This window comes from Strongylocentrotus purpuratus, unplaced genomic scaffold, assembly GCF_000002235.5.
Source record: "Strongylocentrotus purpuratus isolate Spur 01 unplaced genomic scaffold, Spur_5.0 spur5_scaffold_12, whole genome shotgun sequence".
Taxonomy (NCBI): Eukaryota; Metazoa; Echinodermata; class Echinoidea; order Camarodonta; family Strongylocentrotidae; genus Strongylocentrotus; species Strongylocentrotus purpuratus.
In genome coordinates this window covers 18,517,289-18,528,380 of record NW_022145597.1, presented here as the reverse complement: position 1 = coordinate 18,528,380, position 11,092 = coordinate 18,517,289, and positions in this window count along the sequence as shown.

Genomic DNA, 11,092 nt, shown 5'->3' with positions numbered 1-11,092 from the left:
GGCAGTTTTTTCTTGTTTTTTCACATGACACCGTTTGCTCTCCATAAATTGGAACTTAATTATCGGGAAGATGCGATGGTCTCCAATAGAAGAAATAGGTAGAGAGAGAGAGAGAGAGAGGGGGGGGGGGAGAATAGAGAGAGAGAGAGAGAGAGAGAGAGAGAGAGAGAGAGGATAAATAAAAAGAGAAGGGGAGAAAGAGACAGAGAGAGAGAAAGATATATAAAACAAGAGATTCGTGAAGATAAAAAAAATAGGTATATAAGAGATATTGAGAGGAACAAAATGTTTCTATATATTAGATTTTAAAACATTTAGTGGTATCATGGCAATTTCACTTCGTAATTACTTTGCGATTGATTTACTTCGGTTGATTGTGCAATTCAATTCTCGTTAGGCATGATAATTTAAGTTCTTTATTAAATGTTTGGAGATTTGAGTAAGGAAAGAAGGAATGCATGTTATGATAATAACAATTGTATGTAGCGCATAATAGTAATGTTTCTAAGCGCTGTACTATAATGTTACTATATACACCATTTATCATGTGGCAATGAATAGCAGAACGAAGTGATACAATTTGTGTTCTTCCAAGAGTTCTTTTCAAGAGCATAGTCTTACAGGCTAAATGTCGCCAATAGAAAGGAGGGTGTGGTACTTCAGTCTCTTGCCGAGTTTCAACTTTCCAGTTTCAAATTTTTGATAATTTTTGAAATTGTATTTTCGACGTCAAAAATATACTAGATAATTAAGATGTATAAGATGTCACTCGGAGATATAACATGACACATGTCACATTATGGTCATGATAATTATTAATTACCCTGGTACATCTCTAAGCATCACATAAACGCACGTACCCCTCCCCCCCCCACCTTATCGGACGGGGGAAGAGAATGAGAGTGAGTGAGAGAGAGAGGAGAGAGAGAGAGGGGGACAGACAGAGATATAGAGAGGTGAGAGAAAGAGAGAGAGATAGAGGGAGAGAGAGATAGTGATAGAGAGAGAGAGAATGAGACAGACATAGAGAGAGAGAGAGAGAGAGAGTGTGTGTGTGTGTGTGTGTGTGTGAGAGAGAAATTGAGAGAAATTGAAAAGAAGATAATAGAACCACCCCACACCATAGACGTAAGTGTTAGCCTTGTAAATTCCCATTTTATCAGGAATCGAAATAGTTCAAGACTGCTACCCCCCCCCAACCCCCTCCAGTTTTTATTGTCCATCAATGATTATTCCAATGCTACGCCACAGAGTGTCTTTCGACGTGTTTGATTTCGCTTATCTGTAGGACTATTTTTTTCTTTTAATATATAGACAAGTGCTACGTCTCACAAAGAGTTGATATCAATCGCAACTAATAAGAAAAAGGAGACTGCAAACTTGCGATTGATTGGAGAACTTGCGATTGATTGGAACAGTCGCAACTCTTTATAAGACGGGGCCCAGTAGTCAGTCTTTGACGACGAGATGGCGCTATTCAAAATACATCAGTCTGGTATGATGAAGCACCATACAGGGAGTAGTTCGAGAGTCGTAAATTTGAATCTGGCCTATTTAATTTAGATCTCCATGCACCATGCAGCAACCTCCCCTACTTACTTGCTGCCAGCCGAAGACGGCGTGATCATTAAATTAGGACGCCCGGCGAAAAATTGGGGGTGGTGAGCGTATTATGAGTTTGTTGATAACACCTTCTTCGGCGGCTTGAATCAATAATAATTTATTGTAGGAAATATAATATGAGGAACCGGCCAGATTTTGGATGTATCGTCAAAACAACATTCCACGAATGCCCCATCCCCTCAGCATTTCACTATTTACAGACAGAACATCTAAAAAGCTCTAAATTAATTTCTTTGAATTCATCAGAAAATTAATAATTTAAGAATGAAATTGAAATACAGGCAAAGTGGTAGTGAATATCCTGTGATTCAGGAGCCTCTGGCAAAAAAATAGTTGCTCTTACAAAAGTGAAAAGCCACCAGCCGTCACCTGTAGATGAATAATGAGGAAAATGGGTAAGATTATAAGCACAGAAACCTAGCTTATATCGTGTCATGCGTGTAAAAGGATTTCAAGAAAATTCAACTAAACAATCAACGAAACCTTTGAAGAGATTATATTAAAGATCATGGGAAAGACATAAACAACTAAAGACAGGGGGTATTATGACGAACATTTAGACGGGAAGGTCAATCAACAAAAAGGTAGAACCCGGAAAAAAATTCTAGGAATCTACTTTCCTTTCATTTCCAAGGGTTGGAAGGTTTTCTTTCACGCTACATTGAATTTAAAGCACTTTTAAGCTCCCACAAATCCCAGATTACTTTTAGGTGCCATGATTTATTTATTTTTCATCAAACATATTTTTCTCTCACAGCCTTCACAGTTTAATGCTTGTTCAGTTGATTATGTCAGTGTTTTTATGTTGACGGAAAGGGTAATACGATTCATATTTCTGTATCTTAGCCACACCCACGAGACCGACAACTGACCGAACGAACAATACACCAGTTTACGGTTGTGCGCGCCATTTTAAAGGTAAAGACCAGTATTGGAAACGCCCAAATTTCAAAAAATGACATGATGATAAAAAATTTGCCGGGAAACCGCCTACTAATTCATATATTTGGTAAATTTGTTTCTCTCATGGTCTGTGAGAGATATAGGGTAGTCCCATATACATCTTTCTGTGTATAGTGCTTGTAACTTTACGAAGAATGGGCCAAATTTCTTATCATTTTGATGATTCCAAACCTTGCAGATGCTAGATGCTAGATGATCAACCTTTTCTGATCGATTCCACAACGTTTCTTTCACAATGCAATCGCATGACCATAACTGGTCTTTACCTTTAAACAAAGCCAATGACCTAGAGGTCATGTATTTTTACGTAAATTAAGATTGCGCCCATGTAAGTTCTGATGACATCACAATGACAATGACAATGGCAATTTATTCTCATGTCACCCACAGTGGGGTATTGGAGAAGTGTACAATCGGTTTGAATTTGTCAATTAAACACTGTGAAATATACAATACAAATAGAATTAATGTTAATCCATACAAAATAACACTATCGACAATAGTGAGAAAAATTATGATGATAATAATAATAACAATATTGATGATGATAATAATAATAATAATAAAAAAAAAAAACGATAATATTAATTGAAACGATAATTAATGACGAAATTAATGGAAGCAATTGAAAAAGAAATTTACTGGCACCAGTAAATTGATATCTGAGTTAATGAATTACTGAAATATTCTTGATATCAATTTAATAAATTGATAAAAGACAAAAAAGAGAAAAATAAAGTTAATATTGAACTCATAACATGTTTTTGCACATACTTAAATTAATGAAAACGAAGCATTATTTTTCGACAGAATTTTACTAAGTTTAAACGTGTTTGTACATTATTGGAGTTAAAAAGCTGACCCATTTTCAGTGTATTTGGTCTTTCAATAAAATATTTATTGATGAACAATTTTCTTCCTGAACGAAAGGTAGGGCATACAAACAAGTAATGAAACTCATCCCCAAGCGATAATTGCAAATTGCACAGTGTACATAGCCTCATTTCTCTTGGAGTATTTGAATATCTACCAGCTACAATCGGCAGGTAATGATTGCCACAGCGAAAACGACTTTGTGAAGCTCTGCTCTACACGGTATAGCCACGTTCACACATAACGTTTTTAACCGTTTCCAGAAACCGTCAAGACACAATGCCCATTGGACACAAGGCGTCAGATCGTTTGCGTTATTACCTAATGAGCATGTGAAGGCAATATTGACTCATGTGCCAGCAAATCAACACTGCACATTTTTACAATTTTGTTTTTGTTTTCATTTTGAAATTATAATCATATCAAGACTGCGCCAGACACTGACGCATTGTTACGTCAGGAAAATTGCGCCTCGTGCGCAATGGACTTGAGAATACGGTATTGCGTTCCATATTTTTGTATCATGTAACACATTTACGAATGAGTACCCAATTACAAGTTTGTATGCCTTTGTTTATACGTAGCTTCATCTTTTTCTTTTCCCTATTTGAGATTCCCCTTTTCACAAAATGTATGTGTTTTTTCTCGTCTTTTTGTTTGTTTTCGTTTGTATGTTTTTTTTGTTTGTGTGTGCATTTCGACTAATTTTGAGGACGTTAACTGCGAGATATGTGTTGACGGGGCTTTAATAATCCATGTTTAATTTCTTAACTAAAAATATATTTCTACATTTCTTGGTTTATAATGGAAATGTTCATAATTGATTTACAATGTTTTGTTGGAAACATAAATAAATTGAATTGAATTGAATTGAATCTTTGAATCTTTTTCATGTTACCTTGAGAGTGAGAGTACGCTTCATTAGGTGGTCCTCATTAGTGGTATTAGCAGGGCTATTCTTCTCTTCAAAATGGGCTCGTCGGCTCAGAGTTATCGGGGTCAAGTAGGGGGAGGGGGGCTGACCGGGGGTCGGCGTAATGAGTGCATTCTTATTTACTGTAATAGAGTTATTGATTGATCTCGAAGATCACACTTCTTATTTCTTTTAAGGATTCTAAGACGACATTACGCTGGATTGCACAACAAACAGATTTATGCGAGAGAAGGATTTTTGCCAGTTACGTTACATAACATCTATTTTCCCCTAACAAAATACACACAGTATACACTGATGGCAAGTCTGGAAGGTAACAACAAAATAATAATTTAAAACAAAATTTCATAGAAATAAGAAAATAAAAATTGTGTAAGTAATTTTATAGAAATGTTATAGAAATCATTAAACAAACGATTTAGTGATCATAAATAGCATTCATCATCACTTTCTATCTAGGATAAAGTAGAGAAATATGTATGATTCGTAATGATTCATATCTTGTGATTTAATTTTGATCAGTTAGAGGAACAAATTGTATTTGGTTCGAAAAAGTTCGTTAAAAAAAAAAGAAAAAGAAAAAAAGAAGCGGCCCAAAGACCTTAGGGATACCATTTAGTTTCAGAGAAGAGCCTTCACATAACTGTCGGTGGTCTGTCTTGCAGAAAGTAGACACCTCTTTTTGAAGAAGACCAGCAGGGGTGGGTCAACAATAAAACACTTAAAATGCGTTAATAACGCGATTGAATAAGCCTAAGCATGTTACAGCCAAAGCAAGGACATTAATCTTTGTATTGTCAATTGATAGACAGACGGCATTAGAACCACTGGCAATGGCAGCAATTTTGGAGAAAGTGCAATGACTCAACTTAAAAATCTAGGTAAGGTCTAACTGCAAATCTGAATGCTCGATCATCGGTTGAGAATGAGAAGGATCTAAGTCACTTTGCGTAAATCCGAGATAATCGTGTTTAAATTTTTGGAGCCATGTTAAATCCAATTTCCAATTCTTCTCGAAACGTTTATGGAAATATGCAAGATTTTGCGGAAAGAATGATTATTTATCTGCAAAGTGCTGAAAACTTTGCTAAGTCAGTCATTTCGTTTTGGGAGTTTCGGCCTTTCTCATTCCCAAAGGAAACTGCGGAGGGCTGAAGCGTAACTTAGTGCCCTTTTCTCCTGTATCAGGGGAGTTATATAGGCCCCTTTTGCTCTTATCGTAGACGCGCAAAACAGTGAAGGTCCTTTTTTAAAAATCAGCATGTCGTTAATTATATGCACAAACATTATTTGCAAATTATGTCATCATGAAGAAGAGACTAATGGGGCGTTGCAAGAAAGCTGCATATTAAATAGATCGCAACTCAACTTTCTTGCAACGCCCCATTAGTAAGAGAGAGAGAGAGAGAGAGAGAGAGAAAAAAGGTTTGGGGATACAATAATTTTTAAACATTTATCCTAACAAAATCCTAGGAAATTGAGGAGACTAGTGGGGCGTTGCAAAAGAGTTGAGTTGCAAATTTTGCAACTTGTTATCAATGTCAACTTTCTTGCAACGCCCCCATAAGACCTACACAATGGTTTGCATAACTCAAATTCGCAAAAAAATCGAGTTAAGGCCCTTTTCATTCTCAAATGAGTGAAGGGGAGAGAGAGAGAGAGAGAGAGAAGGAAGCCGCGCCCACATTTGATATGGTATATTATCATGCTAATGAGATAGTTATGATATAACCGTCATGTTAGGGCGAGCGAGAAGACTTCAGTTTCTTTTGGGAGTACTTCACGGTGTTGCATTAGTGCAGACTTCTCGAGTTTCTCGACTCGAATATTCGTCTTTTGCAAAGGGTGAGTTCAAGTTTTCGTGCGTGTGCTCGCGTGTGTGCTCGTGTGTGTAGCTGGGTTTTGACAGACGTGTGTGACTGACAATCATAAATGATTATTTACGTCTGGGGACCCGACCTTTAAAGTCACCGTCTGAAAGACGTGACTCCATTTCAAACCGGGGTCCGATCGTAGTAAGGTCGTTGTATAGGCGAAGAACGATGGCTAACCGTGGACGTTACGGATAAACCAACTCTGACTAGTTTCCCTTTTTTCTACTATACCAAACATAGCATACAGGAATTGTACACAAAATAAATAAGATACAAAATGTTTATTTATTTATTCATTTAGGATAACAAGATCAGAAAGGACTGGTTTACATCCTGGTCCTGAATATTAAAAGCTAAACACTAAAACATCAAAACAAAATAATCATACATATATATATATATATTAGATTAATCGTAAGTATCTACGATATATATAATTATATATGTGTAAAGAAAGTAAAGTCAAGGCTCTAATAAAAACGAAGCTTGAATAATGTAGGGCCATTTAAAATCAAACATGTTGAGATTTGATAATATAATCATATACACTGTAAAAAAATAATAGTCGAAATAACTCAATAGAATTGAGGAAAAGAATTGCCTTATTTTTATTAAGTAAATATTACCTACGGCATCTTAAGTAGAATTTACTTACTTTGCTGAATAAATTTTTACTCAGTTAAATCGAGTTACATTAACGTAAATAATTTAAGTATTCTAAATCATTTTAGATAATTAAAAAAAAGCTATGATAGGATTACATATTGCACGATTTGGTACCCATCTAATCTAACAAGTAACATCCACTAATCATTCACTACTTCTATTTAAGATTTAACCGTATATCTACCACCATCACAAACTATTACATACGCTTCAATTCGACACATATTGAAAGGCTCCAAATTTTATATATACTTGATCGTAGCATCTTAAAAGGAAAATTGGTTGACAATTTCCTGAAATATCAAGTTTTGATTTGTTTTGAACTGGGTAACAATTAAAAATTGTCTTGTCTTTGCTTAGCCATGTTAAATGAATTAGTAAATGTTTTAAAGTCCTTAAATTTTCATTCAACCACAAAAAAGAATTGTTTTATTTAAAAAAAGAGTTTAATTTGGTCTTAATGAATATTCATAAATTATGTAAATATTTCTATTACGCACTGCATCGGTCTTTACTTTAAAAAGATAAGAATAATCAACAAAAATTGTTTGAGTAACACGTATAATTCTGATTTTGAGTTAAAATTACTAAATTAATACAAGCTGAAATTACTTAAAGTTCTTATGTATTTGATTTTACTTAAATATTCCACGTATGTTCTACTAAATTGAAAGTTTGAGTTAGCAAGACTTAAATTTAGTGCGTAAGTGGCAAAACTAATGTTTTCAAGTAAATTCTACATGGAAAAAATACGTAAAAATTACCAATGAACAAATTCTTTTTTACAGTGTAGGCCATGCAGATCTTTTTTTTTTTAATTTTTTTTTTTAGGTTTTATTTCCAAATTTACCGAATATGAAAAGAATTTACAAAGTAACGCATATACAAGGTAACAAAACATGTATATATATTCGATAGATAGGTGGTATTACAACAGTAAAAACTATTTTATGCAAGTCATTTAAAACACATGATGCCAACAATAATCTACAGTAATGAGGAGGAAACCTTAGAAGCATCGAGTACCGAAGCTGTGACATCATAAAAATCTATTTTTTTAGAATTTCTCATTTTTTTTCTTCATTTTCCGAAAGAGCATCAAAAATAATGTCCAAATGTCGAAAACCAATTTAATGTGTCAAGTATTGGCCGAAATATGACCATCTGAATAAATATATGTCCTATGGGAATATGTTATAGTGCTCTGGTTCCTAATGTTATGAACCAGAGCAATAAACCTATTAGTGTGGCAGATTATTCGTATGACGCGTTTTTGAAGTATCAATAATAATTATGTCCAACTGGTGATAAACGAATTTCCCCATGTAAGTATGCCATAGTTAAGATAAGGCAAGATAAGCGTCGAGTACAAACTTTTCGAAATATACTTAGGAAACGACATTTTTAATTTATTGATTATTCCATTGTTCCTTGATAGCGTTTTGCTTAAATATAAGTTGTGTTCTTTCCAAAAAAGTTTATTGTCAATAATAAAACCAAGGAATTTTGACGAATCACTAAGTTTGTAACTGTTTTATTAATGTAAACACTGCCAGGCAATTCCGAAATAGAGTTGCTGAAGAGCATACATTGAGTTTTATTTAAATTCAAGGAAAGTTTGTTAGCACAAATCCACTCTTCAACAAGTTTCACTTCAAGATTAACGGTTTCAAGTAGTGCATTGGGGTTTTTGTGTGAGAAAAATACAGAAGAATCATCAGCAAATAATATAAACGACAAAATATTGGATGAGTTTTGAAAGTCATTCATATAAAATATAAATAAAAGATAAATAATTGTTGAAAGGCTGAGTCTACTCCATTTATGGATACGTATTGTTTCCTATCCCTGAGGTAGCTTTCGAACCACTCCAAGGCCCTTCCACGTATACCATATAGTGTGAAAGTTTGTATAGTAGAATTTGATTGTCGATTGTGTCAAAGGCCTTGGAGAGGTCCAGAAACATCCTAATGGTATGAGAGTGATCATCAATTGCAGAAGCAACATGTAAATGTAAAATCGAATGTCGAATGTTTTTGGCTGAAGCCAAAATGTGAGTCGGAGATATTATTACCCACTAAAAAGCTATTGTGCGATCATGAGTTTTTCTAACACTTTAGAGATGGAAGACAGGAGAGATATGGGCCTGTAATTACATGAATCTAAGGGGTCACCCTTTTTAAAAATCGGAACAACTTTTGCAAGTTCATGACGTCGGGAACAGCACCCTGGGTCATGGAAAGATAAAATATGTGTTCTAGGGGAACAACGATTTCGTGTATAATATTTTTCAATAAAAATTTACTGACTTCATCATGACCCGTACTTCTACTTTTTCTTTGACATTTTTAACAAGTTTTAGAATCTCAAATGAGTTGGTTGGACTAAGAAATATATAATTCTGATTTTTGTTCTTCAAAATAGAATGAAAAGGTTTTTCGACAACAGGAATTTTCTTGGCAAGATTGGGTCCAATGTTTGAGAAGTAATCATTAAAGTGATTAGCAATAGATTGTTCCTCATTGAAGGCCTTATTACCCTCTCGTTTACTATGAGCCAAGTAATATTCAGTACCCATTTACACCTGGGTGTCGAATGGCCCATGTGGATTAATTTCTTGACAAAGGACGTTAGCGCCGGGCTGGGATTCGAACCCTCAACCCTTGGACAGAGAGTCAAGTGAATGAACCACTATACCAAGATACTTCTGGTGATGAGCAACTGTTGATTTTGAGGTTTTTTTTAAATTTCATTTCATTTAGGAGAGCCTGCGCGGGCAAACTTAGCCGAGCCGTATATTGATGTTGGTACTTGAGATTTGCAGGAGATTTTGTTGATGTGAAAATTGAAATCAGGGGCGGCGCATCTTGGGGATGCAATAAAAAGGGCACTTTCTGGAAACAGGGGGCACCTACAAAGGGCATGCCCCGAGTGAAAAGAAAACGAGGTATAAATATTAGTAGATACTCCTACATTGTATCAGGGACGATTTTTAAATTTTTCTGTTTACGTGATCCAAGATACTGCTTCTGCACCGGCATACTTTGCAGTTGTGTGTGATTGTCTGAAGATTTGTGAGATCGCATTGCGACCAATTAGATCTTCATTATTTAGATGAAATCATTTAACCCCGATGGGGTTTTAAGCACAATCTTGAAATTAAAGAATGAACATGACCTTTCTATATTGTTACTTAATGAGATAGGCCTACTATAAATGCAAGCGAGCGCAAGAATGCAAGAAAAAGTTGCTCCCTGTCGATTTGATTTAATGGCGTATGTTGAGAAGGCTATGGGAAATCTATTGTTTTGGGGGAGATGAGGGGTGATAAAACATCTTGTCATAGAACGTATGCTAACTATGTCTCTTTTTTAACATGAGTAATACCCTTGGTAATGTAAATGCAGTTGCCTTGATTTTGAAAACTCCTTCATTATTAAAATCTCTATATTCTTAAACGAATGGCATTTGATTAGCTTTGTATTCAAAGTCAAAAGGGCATGGGATTTAAAAGATGAGAGGTTAAAATAGGGTTTTTATAGCAGTTGAGTAGAATTATTTCATCGTAGATTAATAGTACTATGTCCCATTTGCAGGACAAAAAAAAGGGAAAACGTTAAATTCCAACGACATTTGAAAGACAATACTTATTTAGAACTTCCCTCAAAATGAAAGGGTTTGAAAATGTGTTTTTTGTGGGAAAATAACGACCATTGGTTGTAAAATCGACTTAAGTGATTGCAATCACCTAAGTAATAGTCTGATTTTCACACCCTTGTACCGAATTGTACGTTTGGTGCTGCACAAATATTCAATCAGTTTTAATTTTGGTCATTACAAGAAGTGGGTTATTGCAGGCCTGGGTTATTGATGTAGACAAATGGTCATGTACCTGTTAAAGCTCATTTTTGTTTCTTATTACCCCCCCCCCAAAAAAAGAAGATGTCAGTCAGTTAATCAATAGTGTCTGACAGGGAAGTCTGAAACGTTAACGGGTTTCCTTACATAATTTGAATACTAGGGCACCGCTAACGTTTAATTTCACAGATAGGACATATTCATAATTCCTGCAAAGTTCTACATAATTTGATGTTGGCTGCAAAAGGGACAAAGTACCTTTAAAAGGTCAAACGTTTAGTATAGAAAGGGCAGACTTCTT